The sequence below is a fragment of the Cyprinodon variegatus genome, unplaced genomic scaffold (genome assembly GCF_000732505.1).
Source record: "Cyprinodon variegatus isolate N-32 unplaced genomic scaffold, C_variegatus-1.0 Scaffold1278, whole genome shotgun sequence".
Lineage (NCBI taxonomy): Eukaryota > Metazoa > Chordata > Actinopteri > Cyprinodontiformes > Cyprinodontidae > Cyprinodon > Cyprinodon variegatus.
The window spans coordinates 99,050-110,020 of NW_015151731.1; the positions used below are offsets into that span (position 1 = coordinate 99,050).

Genomic DNA, 10,971 nt, shown 5'->3' on the forward strand with positions numbered 1-10,971 from the left:
GGTCGGATGTGTTTGAAATTGATGTTGGTTCCCAAAACAAAAAAAAAAAACAGCACCTGTTTTTCACAGGCTGAGACACAAACCCATTCATCTCCTCTCATTTAGAAACCCTTCCTCCTTTCTGAACCCTGAAATAAACTGTTTTCCACCCAGAGTTCACCAGCGCTGCTAAAACCTGAACCTGTGCATCCATTACTTCCAAAGGGCCGTTTCCCCCCCCTCTGTGTTCTTAATTGACAGATAGTATGTAATGAAATCATTATGGGCAGAACCAAACCAGTTTGAGCATCTTTTCATTTGTGAAAAAATGCAATTCAGCGCTATTGTTAGAAGCTAGGCTTAGAGTTAAGGATGGTCACTAAAATGGTAATGTACATTTTTGGAAGTTCCTGCCTAAACTTCTTATGCACCCAATAAATGAGAAGAAGGGGACCCCCATGCAGTCAGTATCTGACATGCAGGCGGCTTGACCAGGAATCCATTTTTGAAAAGTCAGCGTAAGCCTTGCCACCGAATTCCCAAACAACCAAGATAGAGTTTGAATGCATCGATAGCTAGCAGTAAACCCTGAGGAGTTTCAATAAGGATATTGTTGTTTTTAGCCGTAAACTAAAAAGGTCTTTCTTTATTTTGACCAAATGTTTTAGATCGTTATTCTGAAAGATGCAATAGTGATCTGAAACAAACTCAGAAATCTTCTTCAGACCTTAATTTGGGTGGAGTGGCGGTCTATTGGTCAGGGCATAGGGCTTTGAATCCTGAGGTTGCGAGTTCAATCCCCCACTCCCAGAGACTGTCACTCTGGGTCCCTGAGCAAGACCCTTAACCCCTTAACCCCACACCTGGGTGCCGCAATGGGGAGGAGTTAAATGCAGAGAGGGAATTTCCCTCTGGGATTATTGGAGTATATAAAAAGAAAAGAAATAATAATTCTGAAGAAACCTGAGCTAACGAGAAACTAGACCTGGAGAGAAGATCTTGGTCAGGGGTAAGGAACCCAAAGTTTCCATATCGAACCAAAAACAAAATGTGTGTGTTTTATCCCATCATTTTCAGCACCATCATCCCACAGCATCTGATGGGCAAACTGGAACAGCTGGGCTTCAATACACCCCTCTGCTATTGGCTGCTAGACTTCCTCACCAACAGACCTCAGTCAGTCCGGGTCGGACCTCTGATGTCATCAGTCTAAGCCCCTCCCCTCAGGGCTGCGTCCTGAGCCCCCTGCTGTTCACCTTGATGACGCACGACTGCGTCCCCAGGTTCACCACCGATCACATGGGGAAGTTAGCAGACGACACCACGGTGGTGGGCCTCATCAGAGACGACCTGGACTACAGAGAGGAGGTGGAGCAGCTGGTGGAGCAGAGATAACAGCCTGATCCTGAAGGTGGAGAAGACCAAGGAGATCATGGTGGACTTCAGGAAGAAGCGGCCTAACCACGCTCCACTGCTCATCAACAGCTCAGCTGTAGAGGTGGTCAGCAGCACCACATTCATCTTCTTCCCCCCCACCATCAGACAAATCGAGACTCTATCAAACTGTAAACATCATATTTCCACTACTTGGCGAATTTTAAAACTCAGTGTTTCTACTACATTTTACACCATATTCTTCTGATCACTGCTGCAATTATTTAACGTAAACGTTCATTTTATTGCTAAGCTGCTCATTCACTGTTGAAAAGCTGTATGTTTTGTATACAATCTGTGTATCCTTGTTTTCAATCTTCATAAACTTCTGAAAAAGCTCCAGGGAGCTGCAAAGGGGGGGGATTAAAAAGCAGCATGTGGCTCCGGAGCCGCGGGACCCCTGGTCCAGACAGACCCTCTGTCTTTATGCTTCCACCTTCTAAAATGTTAGAGATCAAACGAGGTGCTGATCTTTTAGTCTTTTGGTCTAACTATTGACAGACGTACCAAAAGTCATGTTGATTATTACAGTGATAGAGAGACAGGAATGTTTCTGCCATGAAAGATGCTGCTCTGTTGTTATAGTCGAGTTACTGCAGGCGGCACACACACGTTAAAAGAAAACAAAGCACACCCTCATCACCTCTGCTGCTGGACACAGTTGTCGCAAGTCACAAGCTCTTGTTAGTGACTAGTTGTGTGTTTGTGTGTGAGGATGTGTGCACATGTGGCTTCAGAGTCAGTCCCTCCTAACAGGACTGTCATTAACCCTTGTAGCTCTTCAGAGACCACCCAGATTTTAGTCTGTGTGTTTATGTGCAGCAATGAACTGCTGTGTGGTCTACAAATTGACATTGTGTGCCGTGTTATCTGTCCACTCCAGTCTGTCCATTTGTGCGACTAAGACAACAATCGGCTTTCAGAGAGGAAGACAGAGGTTTATTGTGTAACCATGAAATGCAGTGGGCTGAAAATGGCAGAACTCTCTTCTCACAAAACTAATTTGATCAACATTGGAATGAGATTATTCCAGCTGTCTGTTAGGATGTAGGGATTTGAAAAATGGGGGTAATCCCGCTCTGTTGCTTTGACTTGCATCTAGTTGTCCTTTTGGTACAAGCGTGTGTTCAGATAGATCCTCTCTGCCATCTCTTCAGACAGAAACACGTTTTTCCTCCAATGTTTTTATTGTCATTCCGCTGTCACAAGTACAGAACAACGAAATTCCCTCTCTGCATTTAACCCCTCCCCTTGGGGAGCACTGGGCTGCCATTGTGCTGCACCCGGGGAGCAGTGTGGGGTTAAGGGTCTGGCTCAGGGACCCATGGTGCAGGCTGTGGGACTCAGACTTAGAACCTCTGTATTCCAAGCTCTGTGCCTAACCAGTAGGCCACCCCTCCCCAGCTCCTTCACTCCTCTGAAGCCTTTATGGTAGGAATGGAATCTATAAGTAAACCTGTCTCTCCTGGATCGTGGTCTTCCTCAGACTGGGAGGGGCTCGCTGCCTGCACATGATGACAGTTTGTAAAAAGAGATTAATCCTTTTTAGTTATCGACCAGAGAAAGTTAAGAATCGATCAACGAGTGTTTGTATAAATGAGAACAAATGTTTGAGTAATGAGCAGTTTTTGATGAAAGTGTGCGCCTATGATCAATAGCATCATCCTCTTCCTCCTCTCTTCAGAGTTCTGGGTTCAGAAACATGGCGGAGGTCAAGTCAGTTTTAATTCCCATAAACCTTGCTCCAAGGTGGAGACCAGTTTAAAGTTCTACAATAATTCCGGTCCCATGTCTTGTCTGTGGTCCTCTGTACCACTCAGCCCACCTGTCTCCATCTGAGCGTGTCTGTCTGCGTCGATGCTGGACTCATGGAACTCTGGACCTGCCTAAACGCTCTGAGGACTCCTGGAACCCGGGTCGGGCTTTGGACTCCTGGATCTGGGTCTTCCTGACCTGGATCGGTCTCCTGCCTGCTTAATGGAGCTGCTGCATCGGAGACACTCTGGACGGCTCTGCGCCGCATCTCGTTTGGTAGTCCATCGGCTGATCCTGCCTTCCTCTAAGAGGATGGACTGAACTGTTAAACCAGAGTGCCAGAGTGCCCCCCCCCCCCGCAGCAGCCTGCATTTCTATTTTGTTTTATTATTTCTGTCACTACATGTTTAGAAACTTCCCGCTGTCTGACTCACCTTGAATACTGGGTCCATCGGGCCCTTTCATGACACTTTTATTCTGCTAGCCAAAATCAATATTTAGGGAGGATGATCAATTGTGCCACCAGTCCTTTATGATTTATTATTCTTTCTGTTTTTATTAGTTTCTTCCTACTTTCTGGATTGTGTTTGGCACCAAGATAATCAACTGATTTATTACAAGACTAATTTTGGGAACTGTCCTCATGACTCAGACGTCAGCAGCTGATGTGCTGATAAAACTTTGGAGATGAAACAGATAAATTCATGGATTTGGTTTTGAGCTGGTTTTTCTGGTTAATGTGAGCGGGAGCCTTTCACTGAGCTGTTGATCATCTGCATCATTCATCATATTTAGTTCCTTTGAGAAGCCAGAGTGCAGGAAAAAAATGCAGCCTTCCACTCAAACCCATCCTAACTAAAGTCACCAGGTAATTTTCCAGGTTTACTTTTATATAAGTTTTATATTTAAAATGTCTGAACTTTGATTGCAAAATGGAATAGAAGGCAAACCATTGTCAAACCATCCTTTCAATATAGCAGATTTCTGTCTCTTACTGATGAGATTTTCTGAAAAATATCCAGATTGACAAGATGAAAAACAATTTCAATGAAATTATTGATTTAATATTTACCTTGCCATTGTTGAAGCATTGATTTTAATTTGTGGAGAAATATTCATATAGTTTGGATGAAAAACTTTTGGATTTATGTAAATAAGAACATTTTTTCACATCAAGTTTTTTCTTCTTCAGGTTATCATGCATTACTGTCTATTTTAGTTTTTCAAAAACATTGTGAGCTAAAAATGTTATGGCTCCATAAACATAATTGTCTGTAAAAGGCAGTTTAGCGTGTTTCCATCCCTGACATCCCTCCATGAAATGTCCGAGTCCTCCTGCTCTCTGACTCGGTGCTTCGGGTGTAAGCATGTAAACTCATGTGTGGGTAGGTTGTCAGTGTGCCAGTCCCAAAGCGCTTAGGAATTACGCTTGGATACACAGTGGGCAGCAGCCAAGCAGCTAACGCCCCAGAGAACAGACAGGACAGTGTGCCGAGCGACAGGAAACAGACGGGATGAATGGAGACTTTGCACAGGTGTGGAAGGCATGTGATCCCATTTGAGTTCTTATAAAACCGTAGTTTTACTCTTAAACGTCTGCAGTGGTACCCCCCCCCCCCCGTCCCCCCACTCCAAGCATGTCCTGTAAGGAGCAACGTTGTTTCCAGCATGAAGTAACAAAGATGTTACAGAAACGATACTCAAAGTCATGGTGTAGACTGGAAAAGGCATCGAGGAAGATGAAAATGTTCCTACTGATAAATGGACCAAAGCTCCTTTTTCAGAAGCTGTTTGCATGAAGGGAAACAGAAAAGATAGTTTTGCTCAAAGAGGCCTTTGCAACACTGTAGACCTTCCTCCTTGGGTGCTGATCTGCCCCTTTTGCAATGCTGTAGTGAAACTCCTGCATTCGGAGTGGAGAGAAGAGGCAGAAGTTCTGAATGAACTTGGTCTTCATGAAGTTGTTGGATGAAAGAGTTTGACCTCCAACCGGTGGGTTGTTGGTTCAAGCCCCGGCTCTGGCTTTCAGTGTCATTGTGTCCTTGGGCAAGACACTTCACCTGCATTGCCTCCTGGTGGTGGTCAGAGGGACTGATGGTACCAGTGTACGGCAGCCTTGTAGCTCCCCACCATCAGTGTGTGAATGAGTGACTGAATGTGGTGTAAAGTGCTTTGGTCCAGACTTCTGACTGGAATAAACTGCTGTTTAAGTCCAGAACAACGTCTCTTTCTGCTGTTCTCCCTGATCACCTGCTGTGGTAATAATGACAGCTGTGGCTTTTTTCTTACTGTTTTTCATGTTTCCTCTTGCAGGATTCCTCAGACTGCCTCTCATCCAGCCCAGTCTTCCAGGATAAGTTATCTGGATATTTGGGAATCTTCATCTTCTTGTCCTGTGAGTTTTTCTCTGCTCTATGCTTCTAGTTTGCTGTGAATTCTTCTCCTCCAATGCTGATTTTAACTAACCTGCTCTCAGATGGATGTAGAATGTCCTCCTTTACCTCTTTACCTGCAAGACAACCAGCAGCTGATTAATGGTCAATCTCAGCTCTCTGGGGTTAAATTTATATTTCCTTCATCACAGACTGTAAACTTCTCCATTGCTGTTCACACTGTGAGTGAAACCTGTTGCCTCATTCTGACCTCAGCTCCACCAGCGCTAACCCAGACCTCCATCCAGACCCTCAAACGATAAAACGTTTAAACTGTCTATTGGTCTCAGTTTTAGAGTCACTAACTGTGACACAGACCTGCATCCTGCATAAGAGTAAAAGAAAAAATTACCGGTTTGTGGCCAGTTTAATAATTAACTGGGAACCAGTTACAGACTGGGTTGGAGGTTCAACACCACAATGATTTTGCACATATCGCCATAGAAACAGTGTCACCTTTCAGAGCGAAGCATAATGCTTTTCTGTGCTACCAGGATTTATTTTATGACTGAGGAGTAACAGCGTCAGGTTTAGTCATGTCAGATATTCACACAGCTTGAAAAGTGAGGAAAAGCTGGATGATCCAAATCTAAACACTAACTTAAACTCTGGTTTACACACCCCAAAGCAAACATATTAAGAATGAAGCACCATATTTAACTTAAGCCCCTTCGCTGTGGTTGACAATGAACCCCTCCCTCCAGGTGAGGCACTCAGAGAGACTCGGGACAATTTTAAGGCGTTTTGCTCCTTTCTTTAATTTGCCTCTAAAGTCTCCAGAGGAAGAAAAACTAGAGAAAGTAATTACAGAATAATCCAATTCCACCAAAATAATCCGTTTTATCTTGAAAGATGAGTTTTATTTGCCTTCAATGTGTTTTTGGAAGAGACTTCTTTGTTTCCAGGAGATTTACAGATATAGTGGAAGTTAAGAAATAAAACGGTTTATTAGAATCAAATTGGTTTAATCCTATTGGTTGATGAGGTCAGATCAAAGGGAATCTCTTTCTGCCACTGATCAGTTTCAGGTCGAGTCTTGCTGGTATTTGGAAGTGATGCCAGATGTTGGGCAGCAGAAACAGAAATGAATCCAGATGATTTATAGCAACAAGCTTCTTTGAGACAAGGAGGAATAAATGAGTTTATGAAGGTTTATAGATAAACACAGGATAGATAGCACCTTAAGTTATTACCTAAATAGTGTCTATTTAGCCATTAGCTGCATTAAGAAGCAGTTGCAACTTCTCAGGATGTGATAATAGAAGAGGGGAGAGCCTGACGGCAAAAGGAAGAGGAGATGGGAAAGCTTTTAATATCTGAAGATTCTTAGTCATTCAGGTCAATCTGGAAAAGTTAAGTCTAGGAAGCTGGATGTGAAGTTTTCTAGAAAACCTTTGAACCTCGTCTGAGAGCAACCAGAAGCACCTGCTTCATTGAAATAAAGTGGAAAATAGGTTGATGGCACGTTGTCACAACATAACCTAAGTTTTTCAATGTTTGTTTCCCATTTCTCTACATAGTGCTGGTTTCACATATTAAATGTAACTTTTTTAATTCGGTAACCTAATAGGTTTCTGTTTAGTTATAAGTAAGTAGAATAATGAGCCAGGAATTATGCTAATGCATATCTAATAAAATGGGCACGATAAATAATTCAGATATATACATGTAGAGGTTTTCTGTGATTCAGCAAACAGATTAATGAGACGTTCATGTTAAGGAAAGATCATCAATCAATCAATCAATCAATCAATCAATCAATCAATCAATCAATCAGGGACCACAGCAGCTTCGGATGCAGGAGTTTTCCCTGAAATCAAAGGGTTGATGGTTCAATCCTTTCAGTGTCGTCATGTGCTTGAGCAAGACGCTTCCCAGTGGCGCCAGCGTACGGCGGCCTGGTTTCTGCCAGTGAGCCCCAGGCAGCTGTGGCTATAATGTAGCTCACCACCATCGGTGTGTGGATGGATGAAGGTGGAGTAAAGTTCCCTGGCTTGAAAAAAGCGCTATATAAACACAGGACGTTTACCGTTAATTAGTTGATTGATAAAATCAATTAATTAATTAGTAACTTGCCTTCTTAATAGTGGAAAATATGTCCAAAATATTAAAATAAATTTTTTTTGCTGTTTTTCTGGTTTAAATCCCATAATAAAAAGGTTTTTAGAATTTCCTTCTTTCGCCTACAGAATATCGCACAATTGAGAAATATCCTGTCCAGGGATGATAATTAGGAATCGTTAACTTTAAGGACGGATCAATCAGGTAACAGCAGTAAAAAACATTCAACTGATTCAAATGCTGCAGCTCCAGACTTTATTTACATTTAAGTTCAATTCAGTTTATTTCTATAGCGCCAATTAAACACAAGTCATCTCAAGGAACTTTACAGTTCAACCAGATCAGACAGTCAAATGATTTAAAAGAGAATATCTCCTATCTTTATTTTTTTACCTTCATTGGCTTCCTGTTTAACAAAGTTAAAAATGTATCTTCATCCCTTTTGACATAAATACTGACTCACATTGTCTTTTCTAGTCGTGGTCACCTATGGAGTTGGTTTACCGTTGCCTTTATTTATCATCGTATTTATGGATAATGTTCTATGTTCCGTAAGACTGAGTGTGGTTCTGCAGGAGGTTTCTTCCTGTTAAAGGAGAAGTTTTCCTCTCTACCATCCCCGCATGTTTGATGGCGTGACGGATTGTTGCATAGTCAACATCCACAGCGTCCACATGCACATCGAGGAGGAGCGAATCCTGAGGAGTCAATGAGTCGATGCAATCAGCTGGTTTTCCTTAGATAGAAAACTTTGAATCAATCTGACTGGATGATCTGGTTGATCTGGATCTATAAAGTGAGATGACATGATGTGAATTGGAGATATAGAAAATAAATGAATTGTGTTAAATACATACACTACACCATTACAAAGAACTTTATGAATCTAATACAGGCTGCAGTTTACCAGTAAATATATCAGTAAAAATAGGGATTATAACCTCGATCCGTAGGTCTAATATAGCAGAAACAGAATATCCTGTGAAATGTGCAATAAATTTATATTTATATGTAAATATTACATCCTGCAACAAGACACAAATGTTTTTCTAAGACATTAAGGAAAAGACAGTGGATCACTTTAAGGCTTTAATGAACTAGACTCCCTGTAATTATACTGAATAATTCTAAATAATTATAATTATAATCTATTACCTCACACTATGGGCCAAAATGAGAAAGCAGCCAAACAGCAGTTTCTGTCCTCTGAAATCCTGCAGGCAGCTGCTTCTGAGGATGGATTAACATTTTAGCTCAGATTCCATCATCTCTGCAGGGTTGGGACTATAAATCTGATATCTGAGACAACCGTACTGCTGCTGCGCTGAAAAAGGACGGATCTGTTTCAATCCACGGACAAAACTCTTCCACTCTCCCTGTTTTTATGGACATTCAAGGACCCAGTCCAGGTAGACCAGGTAGACCTGGACCTTGGGGCACCCAGTCCAGGTAGACCAGGTAGACCTGGACCTTGGGGCACCCAGTCCAGGTAGACCAGGTAGACCTGGACCTTGGAGGATCCAGCTGCTGAAATCAAACGCATCATTTTTATTTTCACACATTTATGATTCTTATATATTTCCTCTGTCTTTAATTTAACAGAAAAAAAACCCTAAACCAAAAAGTGTTAATTTCTTTGTGAGTGAGAGTGACTAAAGGGAAAAATCAGCTGGGATTAAATACTTCGTCGCTCAGCTATATTTCCTAACTCACCATTAAAGGCTTTACTCGCTATTTATCTGTCTTTAGCAAACAGAGCAAAACAAGCACTGACTTTATTCTCGACACACCAAATGATCCTGTGATGCGCTTCACAAGGTTTTAATTACTGCCCTCCTGAAAGAGAGAAAGAGCGAAAGCATGAAGGCTTTCACAGAGGGAGACGCTTTTAATGACAGAAATTAAAGGTCTGGTTTCCCTTCAAATTTAACACAAACAATGTAAACTTTTCAAAGTTTAGTTTCCTGTTATTATGACATGAAACCCAAACTAGCATTTTAATGCAGGACGTCGTCTCTGTAAAGTAACAGTGATAAAAGCTGCAGCTACTCGAAACAGTAAAAATAATTCAAACTGAAATGTTACGGTTTTAGCAAAGCGCTCAGGTCTCATGGACACGTTTATAACAGCCTTACAGACTTTCTCTGGTTTTCCTTTGGTCACATTTAAATTAATCACAAGAAGAAAACCAGATTAAATACAAAGGCAGCTTTAAACTGCTGCTTATTTATAGATAGCAACACATTTTGCCCCAAACTGAAGAAATTCAAGAACAGATGAGAAGTTAGTCTGGTTAAGGTTGGGAAAGGTTAGAGAATCCTGAACAAAAAAAGACGAAACCAAGATGAAGATAAAGTCCCATCAAGGTTTGACATGAAAGCTTCTGATGATCCTAGAAGGTTGGTGTCCTTCTAATTAAATAGCTCTGATTAAAAACGATGCTTTAATGGCCTGGTTCTGCTTTTTAACTATTTCCTACAGGTAACAGATAGAAACACGAGTCTAGACCAAAGATCCGGAGAAAGAAACTTTAAACAGCAGTTTGTGACTTTTGGTTCAATCACACTAAGTTTCTACAACATAACAATAATCTAAAGCAAACCAACTCAGGGCTAAACGATCTTAATATTATTATTATTCTAAAGTAGGGTTTTAGAGAAACCATTGACATGTTGTAGCATGATCTCGCACTCTAACTAGTTAGTGTGGTTCTATGCTGACTATGGAACATCTTTGTCTTCTACATCTATATTTTACTAACCACAGAAGTACCATTGCACCTATGTCCAGCGACCCACTGCATCCATCCCAAAATATTTACCAACCAGCTCGCCCTTTACTTCCTACTGACCAAGACAGTCTGACCTGACCTTTGACCTTTTCCCCTCGTATCACCTGCCATAAAGGGCCACAGATTAAACAGGGCATTCCTTGTCAGGGAGATTCTACAATCTGAATCAAGAGGCAGCATCAGTCGCCAGGGAGGGGCCTTGGAGCCAAACCCCCCCTGCTTTATGGGGTTCATATAAGGTTAGAGACTAAAGGTAGGAAGACTGCAGCTGGTTCTATATTTGATAACTGGCTGCTGTTTTTATATGTTTGAGTAGATTAAGGTCTAGAGGGCGCAGAGCAGCGGCGGCGTTCCACCGCCTCCACAGTTAGCTAACCATCGAATAATGAATCAGAGAGACAGACACAGATAGAGGAATTTAAGTAATCAATCTGGATCTTGGATGGGATTAAACTAATTTCAGATAATAAAGTAAAATATCTTGGTGTTGTTTTTGATCAGGACCTGTCATTTAAATCC

General features: G+C 41.7%; 1 long non-coding RNA gene across 1 annotated transcript in view; it reads left to right on the top strand.

The window, feature by feature from the left end:
• The first annotated feature begins 4,956 nt into the window (after window positions 1-4,956).
• The window catches only part of LOC107102596, a 28,547-nt gene continuing 22,532 nt past the window's right edge, over window positions 4,957-10,971 (top strand). The window contains exons 1-2 of the long non-coding RNA XR_001482135.1: window positions 4,957-5,160; window positions 5,482-5,563. This is a non-coding gene — a long non-coding RNA (uncharacterized LOC107102596). The remainder of the gene's footprint in view (window positions 5,161-5,481; window positions 5,564-10,971) is intronic.